Source organism: Ixodes scapularis, unplaced genomic scaffold (assembly GCF_016920785.2).
Source record: "Ixodes scapularis isolate PalLabHiFi unplaced genomic scaffold, ASM1692078v2 PGA_scaffold9__187_contigs__length_104089568, whole genome shotgun sequence".
NCBI classification, from domain to species: domain Eukaryota; kingdom Metazoa; phylum Arthropoda; class Arachnida; order Ixodida; family Ixodidae; genus Ixodes; species Ixodes scapularis.
This window is the reverse complement of record NW_024609884.1, coordinates 76,633,496-76,660,396: the sequence shown is the minus strand read 5'-3', so window position 1 is coordinate 76,660,396 and position 26,901 is coordinate 76,633,496. Positions and strand designations below refer to the sequence as shown.

Sequence of the window (26,901 nt, the reverse complement as noted above, 5' to 3'; positions counted from 1 at the left end):
ATTTACGGGGTGTCGACGAATCTCTGCGCTTCTTATTTACTTGGGTAGGAGGGCCAATCAGGAAAATTGCTTTTTGACGGATGGCAATTTTGTTTTTTTCTGGCAACACGTGTCGAGGCCGTTGCACGCTGTTCTTTTACGTTGTTCTCAATGTCTTGGTCAAGCTGCGAAATTCCTCCTATTGCATTACTTAGGGTGCCCGACGAGACTAGATTGCGCAGGACGTTTAGAGAAACGTTTTGTTACGCAGGGGCCATCCGAAGAGACTCGCTAAAAACGCTAAAAAAGAGCGCGACGCACACAGTCATCAGAGGTCAAAAGGAACTTCGAGAGCAATTTAGGAGCTCAAACGCAAGGCTATAACCACAAACTTACAGAATTAACTTCCATGGACATTTTATTTCAATTATATACACTGCAATATACTTATTATTAGGGTTCCGTGTTTTTGGATAAATCCCCCAAAAACTCGGTGGTACAATATTTGTTAATTCGGATTTATTCGAAACCCCCGAATTTCACTGTCACAATGGTGGAAAAAAACACAAAATAGTATTCTACACATGAGCTTAAGTGAGTGGTCCTGAGGAGAGTCCTCACCAGTTTGCTTTCAAATTTCGGACTATTGACAAAGGGGGTTCACTGTTTATTTCGTCAAGTTTTATTTATTTTATTTATTTGTCTTGCGTCCAGGAACAGCCGATACCTTAATACTGGTACACATTCGAACACACACATACACTTTCATGAGAAAAAACACAAAATAACAGACTTTTTTCAAATCTGTTCTTCATTCTTGCATCAACAAATGCGTACCTAAATTCAAGAAAACTGCGCATAGGCATCCTGCGTTGCCCAGGAGGAGGTGCGAAAAAATGACTTGTTGGGACTTGTTTTGGGTTGTACAAACTTGGGTGACTCAAACTGCCACACATATAGAAGCGTGCCTGCTCTGGCGCGGAACACGATAACGAGGAGAATAGAAAAAAAAAACGAAAAATGCTAACGCCGTCGAAGCACAGGCCAAAGCTAGGACGATAAGAGCGTGAACCAAGAAACGATAGGTATCACGCGTCCTAAAGAAACATAAGGGGATAGAAAGAACGAAAACGTCGGGATGCCAGATGTTCTAACGCAACCATTTACAGATACGAGACGCGTACCCTAACGGTGGTATAGCATCAATCCGGAACTTTCGATTGTCTTGCGGCGTTGAATGTAGCCGATTTCGGACGTCCAAAGATGTTTTTTTCCGTTCTTCTGGACTGCACAGAAGGAAGCAAATTACGCCGAAGGTGCCACAATAGTCGGAGTCCCAACCAGGTGAGCTTGTACTACCCAAAACAAGGGCGCCACAGTTTGTTCGAAGCTTCAGCGCAGGAGGCCCATAAGACGAATCCTTGGGTGACCCGGGATATTATTCACCTAGTACGAAAAACTAACAGTACAAGGAAAAGTTGTAAGAGATACCCAAGCGACGGCAAAATGGCCGTTCTTCTTGATCTCAGAACTCGGTTGAAAGAACAAACAAAAATAAACTCGGCCAAAACTACACTTTCATTCGGAAACCCCCCCCCCCCCCCCCCCCCCCCCAAACTGTATGCTGTCCCCTCCTGACAAGTTTTCGAGATATCTTTCACCACGGAAGCAGGCAATCACAAACGTTAAAGTGAATGGGGAACAGATGAGGCGACAACGCAACTATGGCAAACTGTTTCAACGACTTTTTCAAATCGACTTTCATAACAGATAACAACACACGCCCAAACTATGACTTGCCGGTAAACACCCCGCTATTAGATGACTTGTCAATCTCTGAAGAAGAAATTTTTTCCTTGCTGCTTAATCTTGATGATAAAAAGTCTACCGGGATAGATAACGTTCCAAACGCTTTTCTGCTCCATTACGCGGAGTGGGGCGCTAAGTATCTTGCAATATTATTTCGAAATTCTCTTATAGAAGCCAGAGTACCGACTGAGTGGAAATACGCCAAAGTTATTCCCATTTTTAAGGCCATAGACAGACAGCTAGTGACGAATTAGCGCCCAATTTCATTACTATGCACCACAGGAAAAGTACTGGAACGCATAATATCAGCTCACATTGTTTCGTTCTAGAATCAAACAACTTGCTTCATCCCAGGCAACATGGCTTCCGCAGAGCCCTCTCTACTTCTACACAGTTAGTGGAAACTGCGCACTATTTTTCAGAAGTTTTAAACCGGCGTGGTCAAGTGGGCGTAGTCCTTCTGGATTTTTCGAAAACCTTCGACAAAGTTTCGCACCCGAAGTTATTAATAAAACTAAAATCAATTTTAAGAAACAACACGATCACGAACTGGATTAGTGACTATCTATCGTCCCGTCGCCAAGCCGTTGTAATTGATGATACATTCTCTGATTCCGTTTCTGCTGACTCTGGGGTACCACAGGGATCTGTTCTGGGGCCCCTAATGTTTCTCGTATTTATTAATGATGCCTTAAACGACATTCTAGTCGAGATTAATCTCTTTGCAGACGACTACGTCCTTTATAAAGAAGTTACTACTCCTGAAGGGGACAGTCTCCTTATTGAAAATTCCCTGGAAAAAAATTAATCAGTGGTGCAAAACGTAGCTGATGACAACGCAACAAAGTCCGTATGTATGACCATCACGCGAAAAAAGAAAAACATTTCACAATTTCCATACAAGATAGATGGCGTACCTTTGCAAAAAGTGGAATCTTTTAAATACTTGGAAGTCATCATATCATCCGATCTGCGGTGGAACAACCACATCGACTACATTTTAAATCGCGCGCACCAAAAGCTAGGCTATCTAAGACGGTTCCTGTGTCATTGTAGCATATTAGCAAAATTGATTGCCTACAAAACTTACGTACGGCCTATTCGTGAATACGCTGCCGTGGTATGGGGATTTAGATACGGAGGTAATCATAACGAAGCTGGAGAAAATACAAAGAAAGGCAATTAGATTTATTTACAACACCTACAGCTGGTCAGTATCACTAAGCCAGCTCTAAGCAGATGCTAACCTTGAATTCCTGGAACCAAGACGCCGGAGGGACAGATTAAAATTTTTGTACTTATTGTGAACGACAGCCTAAAAATCAACAAAAGCAATTGGAGATCACACCGACTGTCGATCAAAGAATTTTCTGTTAAAAACAATGTATTTCTTCATTCGTTTTATCCACGCACAATCCGCGAGTGGAATTCTTTGCCAGCTGACGTGGTCGAGAGCGTTCCTTTATCACAGTTTTTATCACGAATTCAATAGATAATCTTGTTTTGAACCTTGCTGTGTGCTTTCTTTGTCGTTTTTTTTTTTCTTTTTGCGAGTCATTGTTGGCTGACGTGGTCGAGGGGGTTCGTTGTCACGGTTTTTGTCGCGAACCTAGTAGATATACTTCTGGCAAAACATTGTTGCACGTTTGCCTTGCTGTTCCTTCAGTCGTGTGACCCCCGATCGTGTTCTATCTCCTTAAATAACTGTATTTTCAGTTCTATCTTTGCACACTTGTGTTTTTTTTTTCTTTTGGTGTGAATGGATGCTTGTATTTAGTGCTGCAGTGCTGCGGGGCACTGGCAACCCTGTTAATTTTATGTAACCGAGCATTGTATATTTGAATTTATGTTGTACCACTCCTGCCAAAGCCTTGAAAAAGGCGAGCAGTATGAATAAATAAATAAATAAATAAATGCACGAAAACAGAACACTCGTGTTACTATATGTGGATGGTTACTGCAGTTTTAAAATCCCGCTCACTTCTGAAAATGTCAACCACCAAATTCGTAAAATAGGGGAAAATTAACACCTGTCTTGTACAACTACGTGCTTTGGTGCCGACAGTTCAAGCGAGAGACATATATAAAAAGTAGAAAAACAAGTTCAGGAAAACGGGTCACTTTAATTTTAGGTCACGACAAAAGCCACTATTCAAGTTTTAAGTTTGCAAGTTTTTGAGGAAGGTGATTTTGGGTTTTCCTAACAGTGAAAGATATAATTATAGGAGGGAGGGGGCCAGTTAAATGTTCTATTTCCCTACTTCCCCCCGCACAGCCGCAGGGTGGAGCGGAGAGATCGGATGGAAAGAAGAACGAGCTTTCCAAAGACTACGTCATGGATTTTGATGATTTTAAAGTATTGACGCTTATTAAAGTAACACTTATTTGCAAGTTTTGTTGTTGGACAGTTAGTACTACCAATGACAAAGGAGCGAATGCCCAATCTAACTGAAGGAATATAATTGGATGCGAGTGAGTTCTTAGGAATTTGTACGGCAGGTTTGTGTCCAGATAATATTTGTATTTGTTTAGAATTTGACAAATTAAGCTTACAGAAAAATGTAAACTCCAAACTTCGGAGAATCGAGAATGTGTTATAAATAAACTCCGATAAACTCCGAATGTTCGGAAAAAAATAAACTCCGAAAGACAGAGTCCAAATTTCACGAGAAATAAACTCCGAAAACACGAACCCTACTAACAATTCACGAAGATATATTTAAAATAGCGGACGAAACTTGGCAATGTGTAATATATCCCCTTCGCTGTCCATCCATGTCCCTCCCTCCTGCTCCGTTCTTCCCTTCCCCCCCCCCGTCAACGTCTGGGTCGGGTTCTCACAGAACCTCTTACAGACCTTGCCACATTGACACTTTAGACCCATGTTGTTCTAAAAAGAAATGTCTTCAAACTCCGGTCTAAAAGCATGCTTTTTGTGTAAGGCTTGTCAAATTATGAGGCGCTGGAGAAAACCAGCCTTCTGCGTTAAGTCCTTATTTTGAACTCTTTTTGTTCGCGTTCCGCCCATTGAAAAAATGAAATCCGTTTACAAGTCGCTGTAACGCCGAATTAGAGCGCAGCTCTTCAGGAGGAGGAGGAAAGGGTACTGAGGGGAGGGTACACACCTCCTCCCTCCTCCTCACCTCCTCATTCTGCCAGCTACTCCTCCCTCCGAGTGGCGTCGGCGTCGCCGTCGCCGTCGGCGCAACCGTGAGGTCACGTGACTTCACGGGAGTCACGTGACCCCGCGAGGACGTTTTGGCACGATGCCGAAACGTCACCATGCTGAAACGTCGCCGTGGTTACGCCAACGGCGACGGCGACGCCACTCAAGCCGGAAACAGGCGCCTAAGAGCTGAGCTCTAAAACATCCGGGAAGGGCCTCAGCACGCACTTCGTATCGCCATGCCGCAGTTTTCTTCCGCAGCATAAAGGCCGTCTGCTTTCATTGCCTTCACCATGGCAACGAACACCGATTTTCCGAACGCCGTCTGCTAGCCAAAGTTTAATCGTTTTGTAATGAGCAGACGCAGACTGTCACCATAAAGCGGCGTGAAAGCAGGCCGTGTGTGTGTGTGTGTGGGGGGGGGGGGGGGGGGGTGAGGTTAACACGCAATTCGGTGTTCGTTGCCATGGTGACGGCGCTACAAGCAGACGGCCTTTATGCTGCGGAAGAACACTGCGGCGCAGCGGTATGAGGTGCGTGCTCTCGCGCTTCCCGTATGCTTTTCAATGGGTGCAACGCGAACAAAGAGTTCGAAATAGGGATTTAATGCAGAAGGCTGGTTTTCTTCAGCGCCTGTTAATTTGGCAAGCCTTACACTAAAAACTTGTTTTGTTTTTTTGTTTTTTTGCAATCCCGCGCCGTTTTATTTCTCCGTAACATGGCCTAAACTCAAAAGTATCAAACTGCCGATACCTTTCCAATAATCACCTTCTGGGCGCTGCGATTTTCATCTACTCACTCCAGTGGTCTGAGGAGGGCGTTCTGAGCGTGCGCAGTAACTCTCTTCTACAAAATGTGAGACGCAACGCATTCGTCCACAGCCCAGTGATTTAGCATTTTTCGCCTGCAGGCGATAAGCGCTTGAAAGGTATATACACCGTTCCAGCTTAGGTCTAGACGCAGCCGACGCTGCGAGCAAATTTAAGTGCAAAAGTGCGAGTGAGTGGGCCTTTTCTGTGTATGATTGGTTCGGCGATGATAGAGCGCGTACAGAACCACGACAAAAACCCGATGGTGCGATTTTGTCGCTGTCTGATTGGATTTATTAGCTCGTTGTGTCGCCTATCTTTGGACTTAAAGTGAAACGGAGCATAGATTGAAACGATACTGCTTAATTTACTGCATGGCCTAAATAATAGACACGAGTGCTTTTTCAGCGTTCCGCTGAAACTCGCGCTCTGACCGGTTGAATGCGAGTTGCCAGCCGAACGCTCATAACTCCCACGCGTGTCCAATATGTGACCAGCGCCCAGTAGGCGATGCGGAAAATTCAGCACTACGGCTTCCTCTCTACGCGATGTTGGTTCTCGTCGATGCTCCTTTGTACAGTGGAGTTGGTGGTTGAAATGCATCCACGTGTTGTCTCGTTTTACCCGTACAACTATTGTTTCTTCCCAAGTTACCGCCGTCACCAACTCGTTGTGCAGATTCTTTTCATACGACTGATACTTAGCGTAGTTCGTGCTAATTTAACTTGCGCGAATTCCACTATTCGGTAATAATCGCTAAGGACATGCATTGACACGAGAAGTCCATAAAAAGAAAAAAAGTTGCACCTGATTGTAGGCTTTCTGACCCGAAATTATCCAAATGATCAAACTTGGACAGAATTTCAACAAATATAGCAGATGTCATTTGTATTGCGCCTGTTGAAACGTTGGAGCTCGTAATTAAACAAACGAAGAGGTCTCGCTACGTGTTCCAATGGAGTCTTTCGTCTTTGTGCAGGTTAATTAATTCTGCGATTCATAGCACATCTGGAGAAAAAAATAACAAAGAAGCAGAAACAAATTGCAGAGGTCAGAACCATCTAGTTCGTATTACAACTTTGTCTCGGAGAGAGCTTTAATCTAAATTTGAAAGGACTTCCCGTTCTTTCTTTCTTTTGTTGTGCGGTAGCGATTCTTTAATACCCCAGTCAGACGGGCTAGTTTAGCGTCACAAGCGAGTGCACTTCGCCCTTAGTGTCATTTCTGTAGTGTGCCACACGGCTCCTCCCTGAGGAACACACTTGGCTTCGAGTGAGTTTGACGAACTCACTTCGCTCGATTGAGTGCGTGGCATCAATAGGAGTGTTTCAACAGTAAAACATAACAACACGGAAACCAAAAGGGTGGCGTAAGTTTTATTTTATAAAGAAAAAGAAATTCGTGAAAGAGAGGACAAAAAAAAGTGGGGTGGATTGGAGTTTAGGCTGATCTGAACCAAGATTAGCGCAGCGCGAATTGATACAAGACGACGACAAAGTCAGTCATTCAACGGCTATCTTGGTTAGAAGAGAATCATGGAGCGTAATTTTGTTTCAGCATGTAACTATTCAAGACAACAGGATAATTATGATCTAATTAGGCAGTTTCAGGGCCTCCTCGTAGACTTCCATGGAACGAAGCGGAACGCCAAAGTTGGATATGCTTTGTTCTTTATCTTGGCTTGCGATGATCGATCAGACCCTTTCCGAAATTCAGTCTGGCCACTTTGATCACTATCATCATCTTTGGAACGGCATCTGTGCCATACCAATGGCGGCCTTCTAGTGACTGATAAAAGAAGACGTTGAAGATGCTCCTTAGGGGGTCTTGCGAGGCCTGTACATTCGGGGGGTCAGTACGACGCGACGTAGAAATGGAACACAAGAGATAAGTAAGCGCTTATTTCTAATAATTCAGGTTCAGTCAACCTGTGGGCGGCACAGAATCGATGTTACAGCACTTTGGTGTATAGAATTTTCTCGAGGCATCTGAGTGGGTTGGAGCTTTGTTCTGAATGCAGGTTCTTGGTCACCATCAAACTAAAAGTGATCGAGAAAGAACTCACACCGAACAATTCCTCGCGTGCCGTTGACTTGCGAAAGTGACGGTGACGATACAAGAATTCATTTCCGCCATTGATATGGCAAAACCCAAACTGCTTTACAAACCACCAGATGGCACTGAATTTCGGAAAGGGTCTATAGGCGTAAAAATCGTTCATTAATGTAACGTTGTTATAGAGCAGAGCTCCTAGGAACCCGTTTCGGAGTTGAGCGGCGTCGGCGTAACCGCGCGTTGCATTAAGGGCTGTTTCCCAAAATGACGTCACACGTGACGTCACGTGTGTCATTACGTGTGACGTCACGCGGGTAAACTTTTCCCGCTAAATTTTGCGGTAAACGTTTTTGCTAATTTTGGTGGAAAATTTTCCTGCTAAATTTAGAGGGGACATTTTACCCGTGTGACGTCACGTGACGTCACAGTTAAATTTTCAGGTGACGTATTATGTGGCGTCACACGTCGATTCAGCGGGAAAATTTCCCGGCTGAATTTAGCGGGAAATTTCGCGAAATTTTTACGCTAAGTGGAATGGGAACAGGAAAGGAGGATGGGAGAGTACGGAGGGGGAGCAGCTGCATACCCTCCCTTTCGTACCCTTCCCCCTCGTCCTCAAGAGCTGCGCTCCGATTCGGCATTACAGAGAATTGTAAACGTAATATTTTTTTTAACGTGTCTTTATTAAGGGGTATCGGTGGCCGAATGGGCTGGCGCCCACCAGATCGGAGTACGTGGAGAGAAAGCTCGCGCTGGAGAACCCAGTGATCCTGAGCTCAATCCCCAGCCCTACCCGAAGAACACACTTCCAATGAAATGAGTTCGGGGAGCACACTACGCTCGCTCCGGTAGACCAAGTGTGTAATCTCGATAGCAGTTTTCAAGGAGTAAAAATAATAAAATAAATTAACGCTGCGTAAAATTAGTAATATTTTTATAGGAGTAATATATTAGATGCGCTCTTTTTCTCTGTTGGCAGGAAAGTAGTGCATCGTAGAAAACAAGCGGCTAAACTAGTTTCTAGCCTTGGCCCCTGCGCGACGGCCAGCGACGGCCAGGAGGCACCTGCAAGACTCCACCAGGAATCTGAAGGTGGCAGGAGAGACGCGAAAGCTTGCTTGAAATGAAACTCGCCCAAATGGGGCAAGGTGTCTTCAAACCACCGTTCCTTCCTCTGGAAAGTCCACCGCTCTCGACTGATCACGGGTAGGTTGTCGGTCATGAGAGCGGCTATGGTGAAGGCATTGGCCTGCAGCCGCTGATCGATGTCACTTGCAATTCTTGCCTGTGCGTCGGCATCCAGGTCTAGCTGCCTCTCATCTGAAAGGCGTCGGGCTCTCACGGAGAAAAGTAACCCAACCACGCGCTTCCACTGTCCATAATCGCGGATATCGCCCTCCAGTTCGTCCTCCATACACTCCATGATGTTCGTTGCGAACAACAAGTTCGATGGCGAGTGGCCGAGTGGGCTCGCGCACACTAGCTCGGAGCACGTGGAGCGAAAGCTCGCGCTGCAGAGGCCAGGAATACTGGGTTCAATACCTACGCCTGCTCGTTTCGATCTGGATGAGCATCGTACCGGCGTGCGGACGTGTATCACTGGCTTGTAATGGCTGATCGTAATTATCAAATTGGATTTAAATTTGGATTAAAGCTCGTGACTTAGCGCGACAATGTATGGTAATGTGTTTCTAATAAGACGACGAAGTTATTTATGAAAAAAAAAATGCGTATGCACTGTAATATTTTGCTTGCCTATTACTTACCCATCGTCATTGCCATAATTTTGGAGTGACACTAAGTTTTCCCGTGTAGCACCAACACACCTGGAGTATGTTGTAACGGGTTGCAGCGCACTCGCTTGTAGTGACACTACACTAGCCCGTCTAACAGGGGTATAAGTGACCCGCCTCCTCCTGGCCATCGCATCGACACGCATGAAGAGCAGGAGGCACTCACCTTATTAGCGGCGAAATGTTTTGGTGGCGCCCTCCTATGGTTCCCCCTTGTGACGTCATTACCTTGCAAACAATAAGTTCGATAGTGTTTGTAAATAGCATGGTGGAAGCTTGAAATCAATGCGCTCTCAAAGGAACACTGCCAACACCGTCAAAATTAATGTTCTTTCATTCCTCTTATTTCCGTCGATGATAAATCCTTTTCTTACGTCATAGTCAGCGTTCGGCCGATCGTGGAAGGCCGACCACAGCGACGCTTTCGGTCGCGCACGTCGGGATATAGGTCGAGACGCTCATTGGAAGTGCGGCAGTCTTCTCTATTAGCGGCGAGATGTTTTGGTGGCGCCCTCGTTTGGTTACCTTTCGTGAGGTCATTACCTTGTGAACAACAAGTTCGATGGTGTTTGTAATGGGCATGGTGGAAGCCTGAAATCATAGCGCTCTCAAAGCTTCACTGCCAACACCGTCGACACCGAAGTTCTTACATTCCTCTTATTTCCGTCGATGAGACATCCTTTTCGGCCAATTGTGATGGGCCGACCGCAGCGACGCTTTTGTTCGCTCACGTTGCCAATAGACCGATCTCACAGCCAGTTTCATTGCGCCACTCCTCCCGCCATGCATCGTGGGTACTGCAGTCTTGCTGCACGCGCGACAACTCCGCTGAGGGTTTGCGCGAGGAGATCATGAGGCAACACCAGCTGTCGCGTGAACTGGCGCCCGCCTCCTATGAACTACAGTTGTTGAAGCGTCACGCATGCGGTGAACGCTTAGTGATATTGTTCTATTCCTCAAAGTAGAAGCGGACTGAAAAGATGATAGCTGAATAGAAGCGGTGACATGCTGAGTATGACCAACACCATTTAGAATAATCAAGGCCTGTGAACAACCGACTTTTCCTCCAATACGGATGGCTTCCTGGTTGCAAAATGCTCTCTGGATCCCCCAGATTCATTCTAGTTAATTTTAAAAAGTTATATTTTGTTCGCTACCGAAACCGAAACTTCGCTCCGCCTAGTTTCTCCCCAGTTTTCCCCGCCACACAATCGTGACGTCACCGGCGGGAAGCGAGGCGCGCGGCCGGCGATTGGGCTAACAACGAGAAAACAGGGGCGTTTGCGCTATCTGAAGTTTATCATGATTTCTAGTTGCGCAAAGTATGACCTTGATCTACGTGCTGAACTATGAGAAAAAAATAAGACGAAAGCACTTGGGATTTTGAGAAAATCACTTTTTCAACTCGGTACGCTGAAGCCGCGGCTCGCTAGTTTCGTAAACTCGCTAGCGTAAATTCGTCGTCCTTCCGTGAAGAGCAAGAAATTACGTTTACAAAGAAAGGTCGAAGAATCACGCAATACATTTTATGACAAAGTAAACAGGCACCAGGGAGAATGCTCGGAATGTGGGTACAGGTGCCTCACACGCTCATCTTACCTGAACGAACGTTCCATTTCTTTTAGACCTTTTTTTTTTTAGAAACGTTACCGTTGCAGATGCCATCACGCGCAATTATACCCTTGTAGCTTGCATGTACATACTTCTTGGTGCTTGGGTAATTTAGCAAAATGTTTATAGACTATTCCAAAAGAGTGCTTCTGGCCGGTGCTATTTTCAGCGTCCGTGCGTGTACCGCGTACTTTGCTCGTCTTTTGAAGCGGCGGACATGAGCGTACTGGGCTTGAACCTAGCACATGTAGACTGAGATTCTCATAAACATTGAAATGTATAGAATGAGCTGAACTAAATTTGTGCAGTCAAGACGGGGTTACTGTTCATGAATATTATGCTAAAATGAAAATTAAAAGAACTTCGCAACCACAAAGCTAAATATCAAGAGGCAATGAAAAGCACATCAAATACACAATTTCAACTTCAAATAAAGAATATGTGCTTGAAGATACAATACTCCATTAAGTACAAAATTGCATTATAAAATGTTTAGTTCAAAATAAATCAACAAAAAAATAACCAGACGCCCTAAATTAATGTTTTATTTTTATTTTTTTTTTTTTTTTTTTACTGCAAGAGTATTATGCAACACATTCCAACACCCACCCACGAGTGCAGATGGGGAAGGGGGTAACCAAATACGATATAGCTTCGCCAATACTGGAAACTCCTCCGAAAACACATAGGAGCGGCGGCGAACGTGACAGTGGCGCCTCCAGCGGACTCGGAGTCTACGGAAGCAGTCGACGCAATGGAAAAGTATAGGCTCCGCGACGTCCTCGAGCATTACAAGCCCCGTATCGTCACCCTAACAGCAGAAACAATTTATTACGGTCAGTCCGCTTGCAAAGGGGAATCCACTGATCGCAACTGCAACGACACTCGAATAACAACGCGCGCATAAACAAAGATAGAGCCGTTTATTTAGCGGTCTCAAACGCCTCTCAGGGGGTCACACGCGGTTGAAACGCGTCTGGGAAGCGGAAAAAAGGCGTTTAGCTACTCGAACTACGTCGTAATCATTAAAACATGCAAAAACGACATGTTAATATTACCAGAGCAAGCGCACGAGCTGCTGGAGCATAAAAACAAAACAAAAAGTAAGGATAAAAATGACCGTGCAAACACTTACCGAACTTTGCAGAAAAAGTGGTGTCGCCATTTCCGACGAAAATAAAAAGAAACGGGAAAGAGAAGCGAACAACGGCGAATAAAACAAAGAAGCTAGCAAAAAACTATTTCAACGACGACGATCGTTGCGGCGCTTATAGAAAAAAAGAAAGAAAATGGAAAGCAGCAAATGAATAGCTGGTGGTCGCCACCGGTGTTGAGTTCACGACAAACAAAGCGGTAGCAACAGACGAAACTAATGAAAAACGAAGAATGCGTCCCTTTTTTTTTCAGCTGCTTGTTATACATTTCTTTATTTGCTTTCGCGGCGTAGGTACGAACTAAAAACAAAACAGGGGAAATAAATAACGTAGTGCAGCTCACACTGCCCGCTAAAAAAAAAAGTCGCAGAAATGTTTTGGTCGCAGGCAGCAATCTTCTATATGTGCTAGCAGTGAGTAACCTTTTTTTGCTTTCGAATTTCTTTTTCCAGTGACTTTGGCGGGTTGTTCGTTCGCTCGCATGGCGAAAACAGTTCAAAAGTGCATTCAAGTACTTGTTGACGTAGGTGTCCGTAGATTGACGTAGGAAGCAGAAGAAAGATTTTCCACCACATCGCACAAACTTGTTCTTGCAATGGTAGGCAGCACATAGCATGCCTGCCATCTCTAAGTATGCTCTGGTGTATGCTCGAATGCGGCCGGTTGATAAACAAATGATGACCTGTAGCAGACGTGCCGGCCGGAGTACACAAATAAAATTTGAATAAAAATGTATAACGAGCTTACACTTCCTAATATATATAATAAAAATCAAAAAGCACGTATGACGATTTTGGATTAGAAACTCAATCGAAGGCGAAAATAGGAGGTTATCGCAGACGACAGTGGAAGAAAACAACAACAGCAAAGTTGCAGAATGCCCTCAAAATGCCCGGGCCTAGCACAGACGAACCAGGAGTAGTAGCGCTGAAGCGAAGGAAAGGGAGTAAAAACTAAGTCAAACAAAGCGAGGATACACAATTGTTTACACGTCGGGCAAAAAAAAAAAAAAAAGGCAAAAAAAAATATATATACGCAGCAGCATATAAGCAGGAGGAAGAAATAACGCGGCAGAGTGGCGTCGCCTCAAAAGTATAAAAGAAAGAAGACTCAAAAATGGAAAGAGTGGAGACGGTTCAACGGGTGTCGGTCTTTGTCGTAGAGGTAAAGAAGCAGCGAGGCAGAAGATGTTGATCGTCCCCGCGCTAACATTCGGAATTTGTGCACTGAAAATAACGTGACTGAAATCACCTTTTTCGCGGGGCTACGACGCTCTCCCCTTCTTTCTTTGCAAGCGCGAGAAGTCTGCTTTTTTCGTAACTCCGCTTTTGTTAATCTATAATCGCGTCAGATTTGCATATGCACAACGACTTCTTTCGGAGCATACTGACATCGCCGTAACGTACGTGGTTCAAAATTGACTTCTGCTTCTTCATCCGGAGACGATCTTAACGGGATTAGACAGCTCGCCTGTTCGACGAAACGGTTATAAGCAAGACATTCATGAGAAATGGGAATTGCAACGAAAAAACGAATTGACTGATAAGAACAATAAAGTTGAAACGAAGCTATGTTCTGAAATGTTTGTACATTTCCCTTTTTCACGAAACAGCGTGAAGGCATACATTCGTGTTTTGCTTGGCTTGCATACAGAATGTTTTCTTCGGGAGAACTCCGAAATTGCGCCCAGAAAGCTGTAACATCTTTCCCACGCGAAGAGAATGTCCTTCACTCATGAGCTGGCACCCATTTTTTAACTTTCAAAGAAGCGAATGTTCGTGACAATTTTTTTTCGTTGGTCACCACGCACGGAGATAGGCAAAACCAATGCATTTTGGAGAATTTGTCTGCTAGCGGAGACTCCGAGCTCGCCAGGAGCGCTGCAGTCACTTTTCGCCCGTTTTCCGCGGGAGTTGCCAGTATTGGCTTCCACGGTATTTGGGGTAACTCTATGTAAGATTTTTTCTAAATTAAGCTTTCGTTCTGCACAGCCTGCATCAGCGGTAAATTTACACATCTCAACAAAAATAATATTTTCATAGCTTAAAAAAGAATTCCACTCTATATATAGAGATTTTTTTTTTTCAATAGAATAAAAAAGACGTTTTCACCACCTTTTCTGCTAGAGAAAATCGCTCGCCAACCATTTGGCAAACAAACCAGGCAACGGCTATCGTATGTTGATGGAGCTCAACACACTGCTCCCTAAACTTCTGTAATAACAGAAAGGCACGAATAGCAGTCAGTGTGTCGAAGGTCATGTCAAGATTTAGATTTGACTATGTTCAGAACGTTTTACTTCTCGTTTTCAACATATCGTACGTGTGAGTGGAACTCCTGGAGTAGACCGAGCTACATTCGATGTCCAAAACAAATATAATATTTAGAAGAAAAAAAAAATGACTGAAGCAATTGTGAACAACAAATGTTACTGCGCCAAATGTCGACTAGTGCTAGAATGCGCACTACTTTTCTCGATATTATTAACGCTCTTCTTTAAACTGAGATCGCAGTAGTCACAGCCGGCGTGAGTTTGCGATTGCCACTCTTGAAACTGTTCCTACTGCAGGATACTCAACTCTTAGCAGGCGGCTGTAAAGTTCTCCGAGCATAAGCGACAGTTTTTCATGTGGTTCTCTCGGCACACAGCTCGCGCAAAGGCACCTTGACGTGGCTGGCCTCCACTGCTGCCGGGGAGGGCATTTGTTTCCCCACAAACGCAAGAGTAAAAAAAAAAGAAACGGCATTGTTTGAGGTATCTACCACGGAGTACAGATTGCTGCCCATTGATAAGGAACTTCCAAACTTGAAGCTGCGAAAGAATAATCTCGATCACTGGCGACCGGGAAAGCAGCTTGGAGGCTGCCCGAGTTGTTCGTCCATTTCCCCGCAAGTAACGTACGCGGGCAGGGAAAAGTATGAATTTTTCATTGTTGCCAGTGGAGAGCCGCCTCCTGGAACCCTCGCGACCAGCGTACTTTGAAAATTCAAACACACCACGGATAATATATATTTTTTTAAATATTTTGGCTAACTGTTAAGAAAGGGTTATTAATGCTGTCTGCCAATTTTCAGCCAAACCAAAGACTATCATGGTCCTTTTTTGACGGTTTATAACTTTCATTTTTGATGTATTCCACAGTCATAAAGCTAAAGTCAAATTGAAGAACTTTTTTCATCCACACTTTATTGTATCAATATTACGATTATTCTTAGTTGTCAGTTTGTTATTCAGCTTTATATAGACCAAAGTCTCTAACATTGAAAAAAAAACGTTTTCTCTGTTATAACGTCCGATCGTCCACGATAAGTGACGTGAACGGTGGACATAATAAATTAACGAAGCAAGCGACGAAGTGTACAACTTATGTATATCTGAAAATTAAAATAAAGATTAAAATGGCATTGTTTCATCATGCTATAAATACGGAATCACGCCAACTAATCAAAAATTACGAGACATTAAATTACAAAGCATTCTTCGATATTACATTTTCCAAAACTTCCAAATCAAAACATTACACGTGAAGTTCATTCTTAGGACTCAAACGTTTCCCATTCAGTTACGGCAAATTGTAGATTCTTATTATAAAATGCAGATGGCGATACGTGTTCAAGAATAGCTTGATGTGCATTTGCCCATTTGCCGTGGTGTGCCTGCCACTTGAAACGCCACGTGAAAGAGAGAAAAAGCGCTAGATGTTTGGGTGTCAGATGCCGGGATGCCTGCAGTGAGCGAGCCAGAAATATTAGAACAACAAGCACGAGGTTAGACCCTTTCCGGAATTCAGTCTGGCCACTTTGATCATTATCATCATCATCTGAAAACGGCATATGTGCTATACTAATGGCGGCCTTCTGTTTACTGATGAAGGAAGAAGATGAAGATACTCCTAAGCAGATGATTCGAGGCCTATACATTCCAGATGTTAGCGCGGCGTGAAGCAGGAATTGGACGCAAGAGCTGCGTAAGCGTTCATTTCTAACTCGGTCCCAGTCAATTTGTTAGTAGCCCTCACTCGGCTTCAAAACCACTTGATGTATAGAACTCTATCAAGGCGTCTATGTGGGTTGGCGCTTCGTTCCGACTGGCCGCATTTGTTTCGCCGTCGACACTAAAAGATATTGAAAAATAATTGTCGTAAAGTGCACATTCTCGTTTACCGTTGACCTTTAAGTGACGGAGCCCTATTAAATACTGCAGAACACAGGTTCATTGCCGCCATTAGTATAGTAAAAGATAAACTGCCATTTGAGTCACCAGACGGCACTGAATTCCGGAAAGGGTCTATTACTTTTGCTCACGTTCCACTGTGCGTGGGTACACATGCATGGCGCGATCTCTAGCGCGATCCAAATTCGCAACTTTCAGCGATGGTGGTACTGTGGTGTGAGAATTGCGCATCCTAGCTCCTGGATGGTTGGCATCACAATAAATGCACTTGCCTACACCTTCCTGGCGTCAAAAAAAAAAAAAAAATAAAGTAAGGTTCTAATACTGCTCGTATATAGAAAAACTATAATTACCTACGCGTCACAGACCCAGCCACAGTGAGCTAGAAATGATAGAGTGGGGCGAGCTAGAAGCTTCGCTCATTTCATGTTTTCAGTTGAAGCTCAGAATGTGGAAAGTTTGCTTGGTGGTGCTGCGATCGAAGTGGCTTGGTTCGCCTGGATTTTAGTTCCGACGTCGTCGTCGTCATTCGCCGTCGTGACGTCGCGTTGGGTCGACCACGACGCCGTTGCGCGACATCAAGTCGCCGTTGTAACGCGGTCGTGACATCGCGCCGCGTCGAGGACGACGTTGACGGGGTCGTCGACGTCCCACGCAACGCAAACGTCGCTATGGCGTCACGTTAGTGTCGTCCTGACGTCGCGTGACGTCGTCGTCACCTTAAGCCTCTATTCTACTCCGACGTCGAGCGTAGCAAACGCGGCATAGCGCAGCGCACACAGATACTCATTGGTCGCAGATATCGAGTTCCTGCTTGCGGGACAATGAAACCCGCACGTTCTGCGCTACGCTGCGTTCACTGCTCTAAATGTCGGAGTATAACAGAGCCTTTAACGTCGTCCTGACGTCTCGTGACGTCGTCGTCAACGTCAACATCGACGTCAATGCGACGGCACAACGACGTCACGACAAAGAATTAATGTCGTGTAACGTCGTCGCCACGTCAACATCCACGTCGACGCGACGTCACGACGAAGTCTTGACGTCGTGTAACGTCGTCGTCGTCGTGAAGGTGTCAGGACGCCGTTGTGACATCGAGTTGCGTCATGTCGACAGCGATGTCGACGACCTGACGCGACGCGTCTTTATGACGATGCGTTGACAAAAAGGACGCTGTCGTCTTGACGTCGCGTGACGACGTCGGCGTCAACGTTGACATCCACGTCGTTGTCAATGCGATATGACGTCAGAACACAATCTTGATGTCGTGTAACGCGCGTCGTCAACGTCGACGGCGAAGTGGACGGTTAAGGCGCCGTTGTGGTGTCGCATGGCGTTGTGACGACACGTCAGGTAGCGGTGACGTTATGTATTGACGCAACGCTTGGCGCCTAAGTTACATAAAAGATATAGCCCGGGGCTCTATTGTTTCTATGACCTTGACCTGTGTGCCGGTCGAGCGTTGGAACGCACGCTTTTTTAATAAAAAAAAGGTTGATACATACATTCTTGGTTAAAAATTATCAGCGCGTTTTGTCAAGAGCTTATATTGTAGCGTTCGTTTACTGCTTGTTTATGCAAATCCAAGCCACTGCACTCGTAGTGCCCTCTAATAAACCGTTTCCTTCTTCTTTTTTTTTTTCTTTTTTTGAAAGGCTAGCGATCTTTTTTTGCGCACTGTTTTTGAAGTGAGGCTGGGTCGGATTTCGCCCGAGTTTGTGATTTCTTCGTCCTAATTGCCTAGGGGTATTCATGGGTACATTAAAGCAGTGTTGGACAAAATACTCGAAAAAAGTATTTAAGTGATGTTACTAAATACCGGCTTCATTAATTATTTAAAATACTACTCAAGTTACTTTCACTGTAAAGTATCTTGAGTAGAGTACAAATACTTAGAAATGTAATTCAATTAGTTTTGAAGATACTTTCGCATTGCGTAATTTGTATCGAAGGCAGTGACGACAATTATACAGCTGCGCATATCTAGGTTACCAGAAGGGTTTATTATCACGCAACAACACAAAACAAAAAGAGAGGAAAAAGTGTCGGGCTATTTTATGCAGTCCAACTATAAGGAGCAGTATATTGTCACGAATGACAAATGATGAGGCGGCGTATTACCAAAGAAACTAAACGTTTAATGGGGCGAACTTCTGCCAAAACAAAATAGAGAAAGGCTAGCGTCGCAGGCGTCGATGTCGGTGAAACAGCACGATTGAGGGCTGGAGCAAGACTGACACCAAACCGAAAAAAAAATTGGCTTCCTTTTGTATGTTTATAAAGCCTTGATGTTGGTACGCCTTAACCGGTGACCGGTCGCTTAGCTGTAGATGAGAAATTTAGCCAGTGCAGTACAACCGCTAACCTGAGGGTTTTAACGTGCATCACACAGTAGTGATTACCCGAACGCGTGCCGGTGCGAGACTCAACCAGATCGAAAGGGGCGGGGCGGTGGGGATCGAACCAAGAAGGTTCCCAGCGCAAGCTTTCGCTACCGCCACGCGGAGCGCCTTTTTGTTCCCGAGTGGGTTTCTTGAACATCCGGCGTAGAACGTTCCTGGCGTAGAATATTCGTAACTCGATCACACGACAACGTTCTCGAACTTACGCGAATGTCAAGTTGAAAGAATAAATAAAAGAGGAGTCCGCTCCCTGGAATCGAACCCGGAGGCTCCGCGCGAGAGCCAAGCGCGGTACCCATTCGGCCTCGCGCTCGCTCGGCGATACGCGTGGCAATATCACTTATACATGTTACAAAACATTTCTGGGACATAAATAAAGAGGTCGCTTTAGCTATAGTGACATCGCTGAATATCACATTCTGCGGAGCACCTTAAACGCATCGTTTAACTAAAATTCATATTCCCTATATGGGGAGTTTATTATAAACGAACTTGGGATACGGATATGAGTGATTGGATAACCAAGAAAACCCACATAAAAGCCATCGGCAGTGGTCGCACCTTCCTCAAGGTGGTTGTGTTCAGAAAGGCACTCAGCGTTGGGGGGTGCTTTGTTGGTATTTTGAGAGGTCATCCAGGTTTTATTTCGTTTCCTGTCCTGTTCTCCGCTTATCAATGTTCGCTTACAGACATTGTTCGCGAGAGCAATAAGTGACGGACTGACGAAAAGAAAATAAACAAAGGGTCATTCCATGGCAAACGTCCCAGACGTTGCGCTCGAGCCCTTTCAAATTCTTCAAAAAAAAAAAATAATCATGACCTTTTGCCGCAATGTGCGTAGCCATAACCTCAAATATTTTTGTCGAAAAAACATTTTTGATGACGTGAGCGCGGTTTTAACTTTTAAAAACAGCGTGAAACTAGGCATCACTCAATAATTGATGAAAAATCAGCTTTTTAGTGAAACACCCAACAATATTTTTTTTTCTTAAATTTGCACGGCTTTCGACTTACATTGCGGTTCGGCTTATAAAGTATTGTTTAATTTAAATATTAAAAAAAAAACTATATTTTTTTCAAAATTTTTATTATTTTTGTTATTTTATTTTAAAATCTTTAATTTCTCCCAGGACTTAATAGAACTTCTTACCGGCTGCCCCTGCAGGTGTATAATCTATAAAAAATGTTTAAAACCGCTCAATTAAATATGTCGCAGTAAGCAAAAATCCCGAAGTTGCAAAAAAGTGCGTTTTGACGCATAAACAGTCGTTTATGTCACCCTGATGTGGTCCAAGTAAAAATACAAAATATGGTGGGTTTGGAAGAACAATCGATATCTTTTGATTCTGAAAGGTTAATCAAAGTAATTCTTGTTTTAAGCGAGAAAACAATTTTTGAATTTGAACTCTCGCACCACAACCCGGCGTCGCTACTTACGCCTCTTCGCCGCACAGCACGCCACCTGCGACGATAGCCCACACAATTAGGTCCAAAGAAAGAACGGAGTTTTCTCCCACCTCCCCTTGTCCGTCTTTCCGGCTGCAAGAGAAGAAACGGCGGGTATCGTGTAATAATCGGAGGTGCCTCCAGCGCGTAGCAATAGCAGGCCCGTTGTGCCCTTTGTACCTATAGGGCGGCTCGAAACGCGATGCCTAAACGACGGGCGACATCAAGTGACAAGGAGTTTTCCATGCCATGTCAAAGGTCCTACGGCCACCTCCGATTCCTAAAATAAATTGATGGCTCTTCACCGTAACGTTTGTGGTGCCTCTCTAACATATTTCTTTTTAAGAAAAACAAATTTCATGGGGTGATGGCTGTTTGAACTAGCAAAAAGGGGGGGGGGGGTGGAAGTACGAGTCATTCAATAATTGAGGCAGGCTAGTAGCCAAAGGGCCCCCCCCCCCCCCCCCGAAATCTTTCCTTTTGCTGGCGCCTCCTCTCCCCCCTCCTCCACATGCAGCATTTTGTCATTGGCGGGCCCCGCCCCCCCCCCCCCCCCCCCCCCGAAACAGAATCCTGGCTACGTTCCTGATTTGATCAAAAGTAAGATTTTGTTACAAAACACTGAAATCTTTTTGCCTAAAAACCCTACGGTATTTGGATTGCTACGTAATAAGGATCATGGTCATGAAATTTGGTATGCTCGAAGCAGTTTTAAGAAATAAGGATTATATAAGCATTTTAAGCATATTTTTAGTCTTGTCACAAACTATGGCTTCGCTGCATGCGACTGTAAATACTCCTATTGACAGCCCTGTAGGTATACTGTACACGAAAAATATTTCAGGCCGTACAACTAAATATCGTGCAGAAAAAAAAAAAACTAATTTTGTGCGAATTAAATTGCGTTTTGCCGTTTAAAGCGCCGTCAATTCTGCCTTGAGGTGGCCCAAAGAAAAATACGTAACATGGTGACTTCTACAAAAGAGTTTATTTATTTTTGTTCTTGAAAGTGTAATGAAAGCAATTTTGTTCTAAAGAGGAAAAAAAAACATTTTGAATTTGCGTATTTGCACCGCAACCGGGCGTCGTTCCTTGCGCCTCTTCTCTGCACAGCACGCCACCGTCCAGCCCGGCAAAGCGTGCGACGGTGTCATGGTGTGCGCACGCAGGTAGAAAGCAGGACCTCAAGTTGTTGGGTACATCTTGGTGGGAAGAGGCTTTTTTTCTATTATTGTTGCTTTATGGCTTTTCCTATTTGACCGTTTGGCGCGGCTGTGTCCTCCTGCGGACTTCCACTGTCTTGATATCAGCAACTGCTTAGCGCTGCCAGGTAAGAGCATCCACTAGTAAGCTAGCTGTTTCTAACGTACACGTCGCAATCACTCTCTCTTCTCGACGTCAGGACAGATGTAGACAGCAACACGAAAGCTTCGTGAACGGGCAATCTCATACGACGAGGCGATGTGGTGTTAACGAATGCGCGCAGTTGGAGGCTCACGCCTCGTTTGTGTTTAAATCGGCTTTGAAACGGAAAATTCTCGCGTCGCTGAATAGTTCCGCTTTTCACCGCAGTATCCGTGACAGCAAGATTTTGAGGCGATATTATCGCATTTCCCTTTAAGGAGAAGTCCACGTCAACTGATGCCGCCCGAATTAGGCATCGCGTTTCGAGCCGCCCTCGGGCGCAAAGGGCACAACGGGCCTGCTATTGCTACGCGCTGGCGGCACCTCCGATTATTACACGATACCCTTCATTTCTTCCTTTGCAGCCGGAAAGACCGAAAAAGGGGAAGCGGCAGAAAACTCCGTGCTTTCTTTGGACCTAATCGTGTCAGCTATCGTCACAGGTGGCGTGCTGTGCGGCGAAGAGGCGTTAAGAAGCGACGCCGAGTTGGGGTGCGAGAGTTCAACGTCAAAAATTGTTTCCTCGCTTTAAACAAAAATTACTTTGATTAAACTTTCAGTATCAAAAGATTAGCGATCGCTCTTCCAAACCCACCATATTTTGTATTTTTTACTTAGACCACCTCAGGGTGAAATAAACGGCTGTTTATGCGTCAAAGCGAACTTTTTTGCACTTTCAGGATTTGTTTACTGCGAGATATTTAATTGGGCGGTTTCAAAAGTTTTTTTTTATAGATTATATACCTGCAGGGGCAGTCAGTAAAAAGTTTTATTAAGTCCCGGGAGCATTTAGACATGTTTTGATAAAATAACAAAAATGTTAAAATTTTCAAGTGTTTTTTTAGTTTAAAAAAAATATTAAAATTAAACAAAACTTTACAAGCCCATCCACATTGTAAGTCGAAAGCCGTGCAAATTTAAGAAAAATATTGTTCGGTGTTTCACTAAAAAGTTGATTTTTCATCAATTACTGAGTGGTGGTTTCACGCTGTTTTTAAAAGCTAAAACCGCGCTCACGTCATCAAAAACGTTTTTTCGCCAAAAATAATTTCAGGGCATGGCTACAAACATTGCGGCAAAAAGCAATGATTTTTTTTTTTTTTTTTTTTAGAAATTGGAAGGGGTTGAGCGCAACGTCTGGGATGTTTGACATGGAATGACCCCAAAAAGAAGCTTAAACGTTTTGCCGTAGGGGGGTCAAATGTACAACAAGCAAAACAAAAATGTCTTTTCTTTCTCTCTTTTTTCCTGTTCACTTCTATTTTTTTTATTTTTTTTTATTTGTTATTTTCTTGACAGTCAAGTTTGCATTGTTGTCGTAGGTCGTTTCCCGGTCTGCGTCGCGCCTCAGCGTGGCATTCAATCGTAACCTCCATAAAACCACCCCGTTTGTTTGAGGATTTTTTGGAGAAAACTCTAGGAAGCAAAAAGCGTCTTTGGGAAGGCGAGGGGAAAACCTTCATTGTACGAACTTTGGACTAAAATATGAGTCAATCGGCAAAAAAAGCGATGTTTTCACGAGCTCAGTCAAAGTCACCGGAGCTAATCGGAGCTAGCAACATGATTTGGTTGCTCGAAAGAATGTTCAGGTTTGCTCGTGCCACGCCCACGCCACTTGATACCGAAAAAGTCAGATAATGGCGGAATGTTAAAAATGTATTTGAGATAATCAGTACACGATACTCAGAAATGTATTTAAAATAGAGTATTGAATACTCTGAATCACAAGTATTTGCTAGATATCAAGATACTTCAAAAATTATTTAAAATACAGTATCTTGATTCTTGAGTAGAGTATTTAAAATAGGCACAAGTCTGCTTTAAAGAAATGGTGATGTCATGCCGTTTTTTTTTTTTTTGTAACTCGTTTTTCTCAGGTATATCTGAGTGAAGTGACACGTAAAAGGTTGTGCAGGGACGTTTGCGACGTTGTTTCTCCTGTTCCGATGTACAGAGCTTTGTTCTCCGCTGGCCCAGGCCAGAACGTTTCAAAAAGGGTCGAAAGAATGCTAGTGCCACCGGGTGTTAAATCGTTTCACTATAAATTGCACTCCGGTACTCCACCGGTAAAGACGTGGATGGAGGATAAGGGCCTTTTAGTCCTGTGGGGCGCTCACTGTTTTCTTTGTAAGAAGCCGGAGACCATTGAACATGTCTTCCTAGAGTGCTGGAATGGCGTCTTTTTGTGGGACGTCCTCCAGCGCAAATTGAAAAAAGAGTTACCGCTCGAGCCCCACGGCATCAGGTATCTTTCCCTGGAGAACGATGATGGCGTCCCGTTTGATCTTATAATGCTACTATGTCTGCACGGCATTTGGAGGTCGCGAATGGTCGCGAGCCATGCTGACAGTGACGCACGAGAAGCACAGGAGTATTTCCATGAGAGCATTATTTGTTTTCTTGAGCTCGTCAAGGCACGTGAAAGTGTTCGCGAGTGGCTTCCGCGAATCGAAGTACTCGTAGCAATGTGAAAATTTTAAACCAGGACGCTAGCCAAAGCCTTGGCAGGCCATTTTCTCTTCGTTTGTGTTATAGTCTGCCGTTGCGTGTGTTCCTTTGCCCAGCAATAAAGAAAAAAAAAAGAATGAAAAGAAAAAAGCGGGGATTGTCTAATCGGTTAAGGCGTCACTCCGGATAGGTGAATGTTGCTAGTTCGATCCCCGCTCTTGGCCTAATGTTTCGCTAGCCCTATTGTCTTTTCCCTGAGTTTAATGCAATAAATTCAATAATCACTTTCTCTCCTTCGTTCACAATATTCCAACGGCCGACGTTTCGTACCCCTAGAAAAAAAAAAAAGCAGAAAGGCCATACTATACGTCTTTTTGCGTGCTGTTCCTAATTTCTTAAATATCAACAAAAGACGGAACGGCTGACGTGTCGTAGAACTTGTCGGAAAGCCCAAGATTGCCATTGCCACACATATTCAGAGTGAACAGAATCTAATGTTACGTCGGCCATACTGTTGTACATGTGTGCGGCGCTGAATCCGATTAGTCGTCAAACAATATAGGCGTCCTGTGAGTTCAAGTGGCTCATGTGACGCTGACATTTGCTGAAGGTAGGCCGCAATCAGCAATTTTTTTTTTATAAGAACGTGACGTCTTGATGTGCTTGTGCCATGGCGGATTGGGGTAGCTTTTCGAAGTTTGTGACTTCCTGATGGGCTGGCGTCAGGTCGGATTGGACCTCCTTTTTAAATCATGCGACGTGCTTAGTGGCAAGTGTCAGGTTGTATTCGGCCATGTGTTTGACGCGCCCTACGACTCGTGGCCCGTCGGATGACTGGTCCTGCATGTCTCTTACCTTAGACATCCGTTTCTGTGTGTTTTGTTCACGGTGGAAGAAACACATTGAGGTGATGCCACTCGCCGCTCTTCCCGTGGGAAACGAGCGAACAGATCGTGTTCGGAGCTAACCTCGAACCAGGAGTAGTTAGTTCCGCGCCGCCGCGGAGGGCGCTCCGGTATGAAGTTTCTCCTCGGCGGCCATGGTGTCGGCGGCTGATCGTGCTCGCCTTTATCGCGGTGCTGTGGTGTGGTGATGGTGTGTGGCCAGTGACTAGCCTCATGTTTTGCTTTGGTGCTGTGTCGATCACAGGTGTCACCATCGTGCACGAAGGTGAGCCTTAACCCGAAGAAGTTATGCTATAAGGATGGGAAAGACGTGCTGCATTCCCAATTGCAATTCGGGGTACCGGAAGTGTGCAGAGCGAGTGCCCTTGTTCACTCCATAGAATGACGCTCGCCTAGAGCAGTGGTGGGAGAAACACGGTTTGGGAGGGACCCCATACTTGGGCCACATCTATCCCTATGCGAGTAGCCTGGAGCACGGTGGAAGAAACACGGTTTGGAACGCGCCATCTATCCCCGTGCGAGTGAAGCGCGCTTGGTGCCCGAACATAATGTGGCCGCCACGTCAGACGGAGAATCATCACCTAAATGTGTTTCTTCCAGCTTGGTTTTCTTACATCAAAGACTTGAGAAAGAATTCAACAAACAGACAGTGATAAAAATTACTCAGTTATAAACAGGAATATTGCACATACGAATCATTCATGCGGCTTTTATAGATGTGTCACCAGTCCCCGCTTTTCCGGCCATTTGTTGCTGAGTCAACTCCTGACTTTGGCGCTATCAAGCATTCAGCGGTCATTTATACATCGCAAGCGGTCGTTTATAGGCAGCCGGCAACGGCCAGACGGCGCCAGCAGGGTGAGAGCGCTCGGTTATACCCTGTCTCGTCGTAACTTGGCAATCGGCGAACGATAAGCCCCACATTGCGTGCCGAAGGCTTCGAAATGCGCGACGCATACGAGCGCAACGCACACATATTGGAGCATGACGCAGCGAAAAGCCTGATACTTCTTCGGAGTTGAGGCGCGCTCCGGTGATACGCAGTCACGTTCCGATTGGCCCACCAGGGCCGTAGGTTCCGCTCTACTGGCACGTTACGCGATCACGGCTTCCTGGGATAACCAGTATTTCTTGCTACAGACACTAGGCTCAGCGGTGCCACCAGAGTAATAGCCCACGTTCGAACAATGCAGCCGCCACTCCCAGGGGTACCCAGTATTTCTTGCTTAGTCGCTAGATTGCGCCAAACCAAACAGCGTTGCAGGTTGCCTATACACGAACTCAACTCTCCTACGTCACGCCGCGGTGGTGGCGCGCCGGACGCACTTCCGGTCTCGGGCGGTAGGCAGAAGTCACCGTGCCAGACATGCATTCCTGTGTTCCCTTGGAAGAAACAAGACAAAAAACCTGCCTTCTCGTCAAAATGCTGGGACAGGGGCTGTACCAAGAGAGTCTGGAAAGGTTTGAAGATCAGTTTTCATGTGTTTTTGCCCCCTCCGTTCGTCCGAGAACGTGGATAGTAGCCGTGAAAAGGGCAAACCAGACGCTGTCGAACTACGATTGCGTGCGCGGGCAACACTTTGTGGTCGCCAGATGTATTTGCTTTGTTCCAACATAAACGAGAGAAAACCGCCAGGTTGTCCGAACCACCCACGGGTTCAGTGCGTCTTCAAATTCATACGGCCGCCTATCGTTCGAACTTTCGTCTGCTCTTTCGAACGTCTGCTTTTTGTCGTCTGCTCGTTC

General features: G+C 45.0%; 1 protein-coding gene across 1 annotated transcript in view; it reads left to right on the top strand.

Moving 5' to 3' along the window:
* LOC8024676 (WD repeat-containing protein 86) overlaps nucleotides 1-26,901 on the top strand; it is a 283,179-nt gene that overhangs the window by 213,434 nt on the left and 42,844 nt on the right. The gene's annotated exons all lie outside the window — the stretch shown is intronic.